The sequence below is a fragment of the Hypanus sabinus genome, chromosome 19 (genome assembly GCF_030144855.1).
Source record: "Hypanus sabinus isolate sHypSab1 chromosome 19, sHypSab1.hap1, whole genome shotgun sequence".
NCBI lineage: Eukaryota > Metazoa > Chordata > Chondrichthyes > Myliobatiformes > Dasyatidae > Hypanus > Hypanus sabinus.
Genome location: NC_082724.1, coordinates 18,094,519 through 18,108,207, shown reverse-complemented (window position 1 = coordinate 18,108,207; position 13,689 = coordinate 18,094,519).

Below are 13,689 nucleotides of genomic sequence, written 5' to 3'. Positions count from 1 at the left end.
AACTCCAAAACTAATCAAAAGAAAAACACAGAGGGCGGGACACGTGTTTATTTACTTTTTACTTTCCTTTCCGTTCAGTGAGGTGTGCACGTATGATATGGTGGCATAATGACGTATGCCATTCATGTTCTTTTATATATAACCCATAATGGATTGTGTAAGCAAGAAGCAATGCTTAATCAAACAATATATTTACAATATTATTCAAATATTACTGAAATGTTAAATACACAACAATAGCTCATTGCAAGTATCTGATAAGATTCAAGAGCTAACTTTGGACATAACATGGAACTAAGGAATAGGCACAAAGAGCACTAGTAATTTCATATGTAAAAGCCAGGACAAGCAACTTTCTTTTCTACATTTGAATGTTTGCATTCAGATTTCCATGTCATCCAACCACAATACCAAAACAGCCCTAATCACAGCCCAAAAATGCATCTTCTCTGAGTGTGTGCTGGATACATTTAGCACCGCTCATCCCTGCTTTCGTTCCTGCAACATTTGACAGAGTGAGGCGCACTATCCTTCTCCAGTGAAACTAACAGAATGCTGGAAGAGCTCAGCTGGTCAAGCAGTGTCTGCGGAGACAAAAAAGGTGTAAGTCGCTCTACAGGTCATGCATCAAGCATGAGAGAGACTAAATCAGCACCCACAAAGTGCTGGAGGAACTCAGTAGATCAGGCAGCATCCCTGGGGAGAAATAAACTGTTGATATCTGGGTCCAAAGCATCTACTGTTACTGTTCCTCCATAGTTGCTGCCTGACCTGCTGAGTTCCTTCAGAATTTTTTGGGTATTGATCAAGATTTCCAACATGCCAGTTGTTCGTGGCTATGAGAGGGAACTTGAAATATTGCCCAAAAATAGCAGTTCAGTGAGATAGAAGCTGGTATGGGTAATTGGAACTAGAGGGGAAGGTTATGATGGGCAGGTGAAACCAAGTAGGGAGGCAGAAATAGGAGAGAAGGACAAAAGAAGAAAACGAGGTGAACTAGTGAGCATATGAGCACCAAGCCTCAGAAATCTGAAATTAGAAAATTAATTTTACGAACAAGCTAAACACCCAGGGTACTATATCCTTCTCCAGCATCATCTCAATGGAAATGGTCATATTCAGTTGCACTTCCAATTATCCAATCAAACTAAAAGCTTCTCAAATAAGGGTTTCACTTCAAACTACCACAGGGATCTACAAAGGAACTATTCTTGGCTCCATTCTCTTTGTCATCTACCGGCAACATTATCCAGAGAAATGCAATCACATTGTACATTGACACTGACAAAACTCAGATCTACCTTTCATCACTTCTTTCAAGTTCTCCACTCTCCCAATTAATAAGTAGTTAGCCGTGCCACAAACTGTGTACGCCTTGACCCCCTCTCCTGAGCCTTCGCGTCAGGTTGAACCAATCTGCTTGCAGTCTTCAATCCAAGGCAGACATACACAACAATAACTCTCATTTAAAACAGTGGAATGCTTAAAGCTGCTTCATATAAATATTTTAAATGCTTGCTTGGGAACATTACTTTGTCTTAAGACTGCACACACACATAGGATTATACAGCGTGTAAATAGGTCCTTTGGCCCAACTTGTCTATATTAACTAGGGTGCCTCCCTGAGTTAGTATCATTTGCTGTGTTTGGCCCATATCTCTCTAAACATTTCCTATCCATGTACGAGGGGTGATTGATAAGTTCATTGCTTAAGGTAGAAGGAGTGAATTTTAGAAAACCTAGCACATTTGTTTTGCCTACACTTACACACTTAGTCCAGCGGTCGTAGAGCGTACAGATCCCTCTTTGTAGAAGTCGACGTCTTGGACCTCCAGGAGTTGTCCACAGTATGGGTGATTGATAAGTTTGTGGCTTAAGGTAGGAGGAGATGAACTATTAACTTCAAGCTTTCTGCATAATCACTCAAAGAGTTGAACTGCATGTGCATGTAATGAGAGCTGTATAACACATATTGAAAAATAAATGTGCTAGGTTTTCTAAAATTGACTCCTTCTACCTTAAGCCACAAGCTTATCAATCATCCCTCATACTTGTCCAAATGCCTTTCAAATGCTACAGTTGTACCTGCCTCGATCATCATTACTGGCAGCAACTCTATATGTGCACCAACCTCGGTGTGGAAAAAGTCCCTTTTAAACTTTCCTTCTCACCTTAAGCCTATGATTCTAGTTTACAGCACTGTAGCCCTGGGGAAACAACTGTGACCTTCCACTTTATATCCATGCCCCTCATGATTTGGTAAACCTCTGTAATGTCACTCCTCAGCCTCCTTCACTCCAGGGGAATCAAGAACTTGGACTTGCGACAACTCTCAGGACTTAGTACAGAGTTCAACAATTTCAGATAGCACCTATTTTTTTTCACATAGACATTTGTTTCAAATTACTATGCTCCATTTGTCTTAATATCATTTTGTTCCAACCACGGGCTTTGAAAGGAACCGGTAACCTGACAACTTCCGATTACACCGTATCATGGATATTCCCTCTGTTCTTCCACCTCTCTTTCTCTGCAATCTAAATTATGCCCAAAATCTCAATTTTCCAGTTATGATGCAGGGTCTTTGAGATGAAATTTCTACTGTCTCTGCCTTCAATGATGCCGTCTGACATTTTTTGCACTTGTTTTTACTGTGGAAGCTGTATGCCAGATATAAGAGTGTCAGGGGACAGAACTGAGTGTAATTACTAGTACTAAGGAGAAGGTGCTTGAAACCTTCAACTGGACCAGATGGACTACACCTCAGGGCTCTGAAGGAGGTAGTTGAAGAGATTGTGGAGACATCAGTAATGATATTTCAAGGATCACTAGTTCCTGCAATGGTTCCGGAGGACTGGAAAATTGTAAATGTCACTCCACTCTTTAAGAAGGGATGGAGGCAGAAGAAAGAAAATTTTAGGGCAGTAAGCCTTGACTTCAGTGGTTGGGAAGATGTTGGAGTCCATTATTAAAGAGGAAGTTACAAGATACTTGGAGGCACATGATAAAACAGGCCAAAGTCAGCATAATTTCCTGAAGGGGAAATCTTGCCTGAATCTTGTTGGAAATCTTTGAGGAAATAACAAGCAGGATAGGCAAAGGAGATTCGGTGGATGTGCATACTTGGATTTTGAGTAGGCCTTTGACAAGATGCCTCACATGAGGCTGCTTATAAGATAAGAGCCCATGATATTACAGGAAAGAAGATTAGATGGATAGAAGATTGGCTGGCAGGAGACAAAGAGTGGGAATAAAGGGGACCTTTTTTGGTTGGCTGCCAGTGACTAGTGGTATTCCACACGGGTCGGCATTGAGACCTTTTCTTTTCAGGTTATATTTCAATGATTGGATGATGGTTTTGTCACCAAGTTTGCTGACGATAAGAAGATAGGTGGTGGGGCAGGTAATATATGCTTGTGTGATTAACGTGTTACTTCACGTTTACCTGTGCATGTGTGTGGATCTGTTCAGGCTTAATGCATATAATAATAATTGTATTTAAAAATATTAGGTTTATAGTTGTAATGGATGCATTTTACATTTTTTCAGCCACAGTCTGAAACAGAAAGTCAACTGTTGACATTACTTATGTATTGGGACTGGAAGTTACATTCAGCCAATTAACCCCCTTTCCATCGATGATGAGAAGCAGAACTATATCTGCTCCAGCCTAATTACCTTTGGTTCTCTATTTAACTCTGCAGTCACTTTGGAGCCAATTCTATTTACTGTTTGGCTCCCTGCTTTTTCCCAGAGTGTGATTGTTTTGTTTCTCTGTTTTGATAAGAGTTAATATGTCTGGCTTCTGCTTCACAACGGTCATTTAAGCTGTCACTACGACATTCCATCAGTACTGACTTCACGCAGAATGGAAAAAAAGAGCTCAGCACAATCTAGTGAGTAGATTTGCCTGCTCATTGCAGATAGTGTCCCAAGGATGATCGTTTGCTGAGACCAAAAGCACTCAAGATGGTAGAGATCTGAAATAATGACAGAAAATGGTCGAGAGTCAGAAGATAAGATCAGTTTGTGTTCCATTGATTTTACTTTGTGCTGTGTTTCTGATGTTGAAGCAAATACATTCATTGATTTAAGTTGCAGATGGGATTTGATTTGAACAGCAGGTATTTCTTTCGATCTGAAGTAATGGCTTGTTCCATTCATATAAACAGTGTACGTCCAACAGATGTGTGGAGTCTAACTGATGACTTAGTTGCAAATAAATTATGCACTGCATGTAATGACTTTGGCTTCGCACGTGTTGTCTGAATCAGGGATGTCACCCAACCAAGTAAGCAAATTGCCAGATCTTTCAAGTCAGCACCAACACATTGCTTGGTGTTAGTGAGCAGGGCTCTGCACATCGAATCTTTTGTGTGCAGTTGAATTCTCAGCTCCTCTGGAAAGGCCCCTGAGACAGCTGCAACAAGAAAAAAGACCACCAACCTTCATCTTCTGGATTGTACATTTACAAATACATACAATGGTTCATGTCAAAATTCACCCCCGTCAATTTTGTAATACAAACTCCACGGTCTATGGGCTATTCCCAGACAAATGTCAACTGCTTCTGGAAGGTTAACAACTCAGTGAAAGGTGCCCTTTGTTCTGCCCGAAAATTGCCGTCTGCCATTGCCAGAAGCTGTCTGTGATCTAATATTGCAGATTGGCACATTCCAAGGTCAAGGATGCATGTTGAGAGACGTGTTGAAGCTTGGTACAGGCACGGGACAGGTCACTCATGGCCTTCCTCGCACTATCCATAGAGAAGCAGGAACCACTGTAAAAATAGCATGTGGAATTACTGCACCAGAAATAAAGACATTTTTAATCAACTATGTAATAACATAAAGTGGGTCCCATCTGCAAGAGGATAAATCACTATTCTCTGTACAAAACCACAATTGTACTATACATTATGAAAGGTGACATTTCAAATCATATCTCTGAAAATTTTAAGAGCAAGATGTATTTTTTGGAAAAAAAGTAGTAGAGCTTAAGCATTAGGATTCTCCTACCATTGTATGTGAGGTGCTGGAACCTATATAAAACCATATTGGACTCCTGGTACCAGAAATAAATATTTAAAAATTCCCTCAGTAATCTAAGTATACATTCTGTTTTGTCTATTAATGGAATCAGGCATTCTGCTATGTCATATACTGAATTTAACAAAAGTGGTCTGAGCTGCATAATGAGTTTGACATTTTAAATGTATTGTAATATTTCTTGGTTAATAATATGAATAAAGTTTTGGAATAAGTAACCTTGCCATGTATTATACTTAACACAACTGTTGCACTGATCCCTCTGAATACCATTTGCATTGCATTATATTACATATTATACTGCAATTAAAATTTTACGAATACTTGTGTACCTTTGAAACAAAAAGAAATGTGATATTCCTTTTAGTCTGGTTGATGGGAACACCATTGCCTTCTGGCTGCTCTCTGGCACACACCATCCTGATTTTAACATACTTTGCAGTTCCATCACTTTACTGGGGTCTGAATTCTGAAATTCCATTTCCAGCAGCTCTCTAGGAATAATTTCCCCACCCTGACTGCAGGATGGTGAAAAATACGTAATACCTATCAAGGATAAGATTAGCTTTACTTTTCGCTGTACATCAAAACATCAAAATATACAGCGAAATGCATCATTTGTGTTTACAAGCAACATAGTCTGAGTATATACTGAGACTATACTGAGTATATACTGAGTTTGCAATTGTCCTCATGTTTCTGGCACCAACGTAGCATACCTACAACTTACTAACCCTAACATACGTCTTTGGAATGTGAGAGGAAACCGGACCACCCAGAGGAAACCCATGTGGGCACGGGTAAATGTAGAAACTCCTTTCAGACAGTGATGGGAATTGAACCACGACTGCTGATCACTGGACTTGTAATAGCGTCACAATGCAACTATACCACTCCACCCATTACAACTTTTAAAATGTTATTCTGCCACGTTAAACGTTCTCTGGTCTTCTGTCTGTGTGTGGTTTAGCGAGTGCCTAATTTGCATCGTCTGTGTCTGACTTCTGCTTATTTAACTTATTTTCATGTTTGCTTGGATTGAGTAAGACATATACAACACAGCATTAATATTAATTCCAAACTAAGTTAACATTGCATATTTTCACAATTCCATAAACACATGAGGGTTTTTAATCCCATCCCAACTCTCATTAAGTATATTCATGGGAAGACTTAATACCTCCCAAGTCCGTTTAAAATCTGATTCAGTACTCCCTCGCTGCACAAATTCTTTCAAGCACTAGTTAACACAGGACCATTCCTATCCTGACTCATGTTACCACAATATTTAGCTTATTGTAATATTCTCTTCCTGTTGGTCTTACACCCTCCACCCTGTACAGACCCAATTTATATGCATTTTGCAATCTAGCTCACTTAGCCAAAAATTCAAGCCCCTATCCTTGCAATCTCTATTGCAGTCACTCTATTAATATTCATAGACATAAATCCCTCAGCTCTTTTCCTTTGCCCTACCTCAGAAACTTGCATCAATGCTGTATCTGATCACTGCATTCCATTTCAATCATATCCATTACTTCACCCCCCCTCCTTTGCCTAACAAGTCTCACACAATGGTCACATCACCATATGCTTTCATCTGCTTTGGATCTACTTTGCAAATTTCCTTCCTAAATATTTCCCTATTCTCCCTCTCTCCCACTAGACCCCATGCCCAGGAGTAAGCTTTATTATTATATTTTCTGTTCCATCATGTTTGGTTTCTATTTTCCTTACCCCACTTTGTTCAGTACCAATTTTTTCTTTATTGTATTATACAAATAGAACAGTGTTATTGTTTTATAGAATTTAGAGATGATCAAGATAAGGTAAATTGGATCATAATTCCCCCAAACGTGGTGGCAGAATTTTAAATGCTTGTTTCTAAATTAGCCTCGGTTTAGCGACATTCATTGGATGAAATGAGACACTCTTGGAGGCAGACAACCCCGACTCATTAGAACATGACATTTTTGTATGCTAAAGATCAAAGGACAATTCTATACTTTTAATGTATCTACAATGCTTCATTTGTTTTTGCACACCCTCTTATTCGCACCCCCACTCCAGAGATCCTAAAGAATGTTCATCAGCATTATCTGGCTTGTAATCAACTCCATTCTACAGCTCCAGGAGAACAATTGTTCAGGGTTGCATTTCAAGTTCAATCTACAATATATGTTCATGCCTGAAGATTAGTTGCTGGTGAAGTAAATATTCACTGTATACGCTAACAACCAGAATACACATTAACAGTAGGCGTGAGAAGTTACTTGACAGAACTTTGAGGCAAACATGGACAGAGTTCAAGAGAGACAGCTCAATCAGATAAATGGTTGCTTCATAAATAGAATACGTTGATGAGATTTTCTAGTGTAAGTGCATATTTCATATGGAAACTACACACGGGAATATGTTTGGAATTAAAAAGAGACTGCCTAAGGATTTTAAGATGAAAAGTCACCATCTTTCTGTTTCAATGTTTTGGGGCATTCCCTGCATCATTGAATTAGACTGAGGTACTTCCACAAAAAGTTAACACACCATCTGTCCTAGTATATAATAATCATCTGAAATATTAGAAAATACTGAGCTAGTCTCTTTCTTTGTGCTCCTTATTTTTGCTTGTCACGAGAGGCAGTTTTTGCAGACCAGTGCTTTTTACGAGCCCAAGCTTAGTATTTTTTACAAAAGGTTTGGCTGGGAACAATTGTACTCAGTGCTAGTAAGCTGTACAACAGAACTGTTGTGTAACTGCTCTCACAGAACAGCACAGCTCCAATGCTATATTCAAGTTTACTGATGACACCATTGTCATAGGCTGAATCAAAATTGGTGATGAATCAGCATATAGGAGGGAGATAGAAAATCTGGCTGAGCGGTGTCAGAACAGCAACCTCTTACTCAATGTCAGCAAGACCAAAGAGCAGATTATAGACTTCAGGAGAAGAATACTAGGGGAAGCATCCATCATCAGTGACCTCCACCAACCAGGACATGCTCTCTTCTCACTGCTGCCATCAGGAAGAAGGTACAAGAGCCTGAGGACTCACATCACCAGGTTCAGGAATAATTGCTACCTCTCAACCACCTTGAACCAAAAGGATTAACTTCACTCAGCTTCACTTGCTCCAATGAATGAAACATTTCCACAACCTATGGACTCACTTTCAAGGACTCTTCATCTCATGTTCGCGATATTTATTTATTTTTGTTTCTTCTTTTTGTACTGGCACAGTTTGTTGTCTTCTGTACTCTGGTTGAATGCCCTTGTTGGGCTCTTTCATTGACTCTGTGGTTATTATTCTACAGATTTATTGAGTATGCCCACAAGCAAATGTATCTCAGAGTTGTGTGTAGTGACATATATGTACTTCGACATTAAAATTTAATTTGACCATGAAATATTGGAGTACTGGAACATTTTTTAGTTTATCACAGGTAAAAGTCTCTTATGAGGACATTATAAAATCATGTCTTAGTAATGCCAGACATCTTCCTTTAGACATGTATTTTATTCATGCTAAAACCCCTTTCACCCATTCATAGCCAACTCAACTCTTGGAGCTAGCCCATCCAACTACAGCTCATAGTCCATCTGACTATGATTTGCAGCCTCTTCATATAATGCTCTTTATTCTCTTCTCTGGCTCCTTGGAGATTGTCATTCATCTTTGAACTAACACTTCAAATCTCGTCAGAGCAACAGAGACAAATTCTGTCTCAGATCAGTATAATGCACTTTTAGTACAGTGGTAAACCAGGTAAATCTGTCTGGACACGCCCATCCACTGACTGCTCCTGTGGCTCCTCCCACAGACCCCTGGGTAAAGGTGATTGTGTCACTGCTCCTCCCACAGTCCAGGGCAGTCATCCGGCATGGACGTGCTCCGTTTTACTGCTAATAAAAGCCTTTCAGTATTCACTCTACTTCCAGTCTTTTGGAGTTATTGATAGTGCATCAAGCACCCAAGAAAGACACTAGGAAAGCGTATTAATTATAATTTTGTCTTGACTTCAAACAAAAATTCTTCACTGCTTGCTGGCAATAAAGTATGTTACACATTAATGAAATATCAGCACATCTTTCAAACCATCAAAGCAAAGAGCCTCCAATTAAGACAAAGAAATAAAAAATTAACATGCATTTCAAATTTGCTGAATTTACCACCTTATCTACAAACTGATTATGTAGGGACAATGCACCGAGTATATAGCCGTTTCCCGTGAAATGTGCTTCTGTTTTGAATTAAAACTCGTCTTCCCTGCACTTGAAATGGCTGTAACATTTTTCACAGCATGCATATAAACTACCTTGAATCTTGGCAGATTGGTAGGTGAAGCAGTGTTATCAAATGGAGATAATAATACCATTAGTGACAGGTGAAACGTCAGTGATGTTAGGATATAATACTTCCATCCATATTGCTATAATGCAAAATAAGACCTTACCTCAGCAAACATTAGTTTAACCATCCTCTGCTCTCCTCAACACGAACATCGATGCATTCCTGAAATAATCCCTGAGATACTGAGTGAGTTGAAATGTTGTTAACTTTAGCAATTCTTTGTAAAGTAGTATCTGGTACTGAAATGCTGCTGATATCATGAATCTTGAACTCCATTATACCCCAAAATCTTTGAATACTTCTTTGAATCCAGTTATGTGGAGCTTTATCATATGGCTAACTCCTCAGAACAGGACTCGAGATGTTGCATTAGACAGAAATGCCATTCTGAAGTCGAACAAGGGCTAACCCCTACTCCTCAAACCACAGGAACCACCTGCCTGGTCATTATCACAGTGTTGCTTGGTGTCCCTGTTGGGGAATATTCTGGAGTTATGATATATAGCAAAAAGTGATTTTAATAACAGTCCGTCTTCAGACCTGAATGTGGATTGTAGATTAATTTTAAAACACAGGTCTGAACATTGACTTTCCATTTGACCATAGAAGCCTGCACATGCATGAACGTGGTCCAGAGTCAGTGGGAATTAACATTCATTTTGGGTGTCTGGAGTGTGAGTGCAAGGAAGGACGTGTTTGGAAACTATTTCTAATTCAAAGGAAGCATTGTAGATACATTGTAAATATATTTTGTAGCTTGGGAAAAGTACACACTCAGGACAACAAGTACTTTTTCGGGTTTTAATTCCTTTATCTGTTTTAGATGTTTAAGTGCCAGAAGAGGGTCTTAAAGCAAAACGAATGACTTTACAATCAGGTCCTGCCATCACAATCTCCGTTTAATCTTCGATCCACACACTTGTGTCTCAACAGATTGCGTATGCAGTATAAAAATACATAAAGAAAACCACACCAAACAAATACGGTAGTGGCAATTCTGAAGGAACACAATACAAACATTAGAATCCCCCCAACCCTGTACCTTATATATAGCAGTGAAAAGGTAAGCGAATACATCTCATCTAAGAAGTCTACTACCCTTTAGTATACATGTGCTGAACCCCCGAACGGAGACTGAACATTCACGTTACGCGGTTACATGGACAATCAGTCATGATACAATAAAGTTAGACAAAAGGTACACTTCGGCACAACTTTTACAAGATATGCCTGGTAGTTAAATTACAGGAAGACTGACCTACTTGGCCGGTGAAGAACTTTGCAAGCCACGCTATCCAGCGTCCAGTGCTTTACTTGTGAAAATCTAAAGCATCCACATGTAAAACATATCAAATTACCAATATTCTCGATTCACCAACAAGCCTAAACGAATTCACATGGATATTGTGAATTAATGCTCTCCTTTCCTCACCGAGCCCAGTAGGTCTGGGAGGATCTCGTTTCCAATGCTCCGCCGGCTTCTTCCACAGAAAGCAAAATGGTCTCCCCACTATCCCACGCGTGCATAATGATGTCACCGCCTCCACTTAAAGGCACAGACAACTATTTTAGCATTACCCAGATGGATGCCTGAGTACACTTTTTAACGATAATGAACAGCATTCGATGGTCACCCGGTTTCATATAAAATTGTCCTGCTGTTGCCTTTGATTTTTAGCATTTAAAAATGGAAGCCTCTTCTCCCATTTGTGTCTCAATTTGATGCCTGTTGCTCGTTCTTGCTGCATAAAATACACACTGGTTTCAATGTTTCTCTTGTCACTTTGTTCACATCCCAACAAAGACTTTCTTCCATGCTTCCCTCAGTACAATATTGACCCCCACTTGAAACAAATGAAGCTCTTCAGACCAACATGGTGAAATGGAAATACTAAATATTTCTGTACCGCTAGCTTAGCTGATGCATTGATATTTTCTTTATAAAATACCGCAACTCAAGGTATTCTGCTGATCCGATGTAGATGCAAACTGCCTTTGATGCAAAGACACTGGCATTAAACTTCAAACATGACGAAATCTGCAGATGCTGGGAATTCAAGCAACACACACAAAATGCTGGTGGAACGCAGCAGGTCAGGCAGCATCTATAGGGAGGAGCGTTGTCGACGTTTCGGCCCGAGACCCTTCGTCAGGACTTCAGCCCACATCATGCAAATCTGATATGCTGCGTTCTCAGTTTCATACTTACATGGTGTTTAATATGATCAAGACTCCCTGAATATAAACTTGATCTCCACTATTAACATTGATTTACTTTGTATCTGTTCTTCAAACTGTAACAAATGCTTTCTCTTTTGTTACTCCTTTAAAGCCTGCAAGTAATTAAACATTAATTGGGAACTCCCAGAAAAGTTCTGCTGGAGAAGAGAACTTGACGACATCTTCCATTAGCTGAATCTATGTCTCCCCATTAGGTCTAAATTTCCCCCAAATATTCGCATTAGAAGTGCTGAAAGTGACAATTGCAGCAAGGACACAGAACTCTTTGGACTCGAATAAAAGGGCAAGCAAATTTGCACCTCGTTTATCTATCAAGTGGAGAGATTATTGCCAAGAAGAAGAATTACACCAAAAGGAATGCTTAAACTGCACTGTTCAGTTAACTTGGGATGATTCATGTTGCTGACGTCTGATATTTGAGGGTGTTCCAGGTGAAAATTACCAGGCCCATTTTGAATGTGAAATTAACTCTTGAAGTTGTTAATACACAGATTAACAATATCATTAGTAAATCAATATTGTGCATCGGCTGAACAACTCCTCCTTCTATCTATTATTGGTCTCCCAGTTCAAGGAGAAGTCTACAAGTAACTATAACCCACTGACACTTTTAAATGTGCAGACAAATGTACAGAACATGCTGAGGAACCACATGGGGAGGAGACGATGAGTAGATAGATACATTTGATGGGGTGGGGGCGGTGAAGGCCTGGGACAAATAAACATTGCAAGAAGAAAGTTGGATGGCCTGCTGAGTGTGTGGGTGGGAAAAGAAACCAGAGGTTGTGGTTTCACCTGAAACTAGGAAATCTGTTTTTCATATATTGTATGATGGTCAAATGAGTTGTATGAGGTGTTGGTCTTCCAGTTTGCTCTTGGTCTCTCTGCAGCGATAGAGAAGGCCAAGGACAGACAAGTCAGTGTGAGAGTGAGAAGGAGAGTTTAAATGAATACTTTAGTTTAATTTAAAGCCTCAAGTTCAAGGTGGTCATCGTGGACAGAGAACTAGTGCCCTGTGAAACTGTTGTCACATAGTCAATTGGTGGATAGTGTTACGAATCCCGTAACTGGAGAACTTACCAGCAAGGATAGAGAGGTCCGTTGATGTCACTATTTTCAAATGTTTTATTCGTAAAGGGACACAAAAGTAGGGTTAATACATACATTCAGATGGTGCACATTGTCAACATTCAATCTAAAGCGTGGGTATATTAATAATCATCATTTAGAAATTAGCTCTGCTGATGTCTAGGGGTTAATAGATTGTCCGTTGGAAATATAAAAGTCACTCAGAAGGCTGCCGGCCTCAGCCCTTTGAAAATCGCTGGGTTTCACGTGGGGCGACCGAGAGAGAGAGATTGGGGGGGAGAAAAGAAAGAACTTGCCACGTCTCGATGAATCTTCCATGAAATCGGGGGAGCGTTGGTTTCCTCTCCCCGATGTTAGTTAAAGTGGTTTTCTGTGATTCCAGCCACAGATTCCAATCCCAGAATCTAACGCACGTGGCTTCCTTCAGAATGGCTTCCCGCTGCTGCGGGAACACTCTCGTGTCTTCTTGGTGCGTTTGAGTGGGCTGTCCCCCTGAGACTCTCCTTTATACTTTCTCACGGGGTCGCAGGTGTCAATCAGGTTGGGATGATGCAATCTCTCTCTCAACCAGCCCACCTTGCCCGAGGGCTTTTCCCGTGGTCTCCATGAGACAATAGTCGCTGGCATCTTATTCTGTATCCCTGGTGGGACATGCAATTTTTCACGTTTCTCTCTCTCTCACTTCCTGGGTCTACTGACCTCCCCGCCCCTCAGCGGGTGCTCTTGCGATTCTCACAAAGGAGGGGGCTGGGATCATAACAATAGTCAATGGCTGACGGAATAGTCTATGATGGAACAACTGCAATAATTACAGAGGTTATACACTCCTCTTTGGTGTAAATTAACAAATGGTAAAGCAGCCCAATGCAAAAAGATAGTAACAGATCCAGAGAGGAGTCGTATATAATTTCAAAGTTCAAAGTAAATTTGATTATCAAAGTACATATATGTTACCATATGCA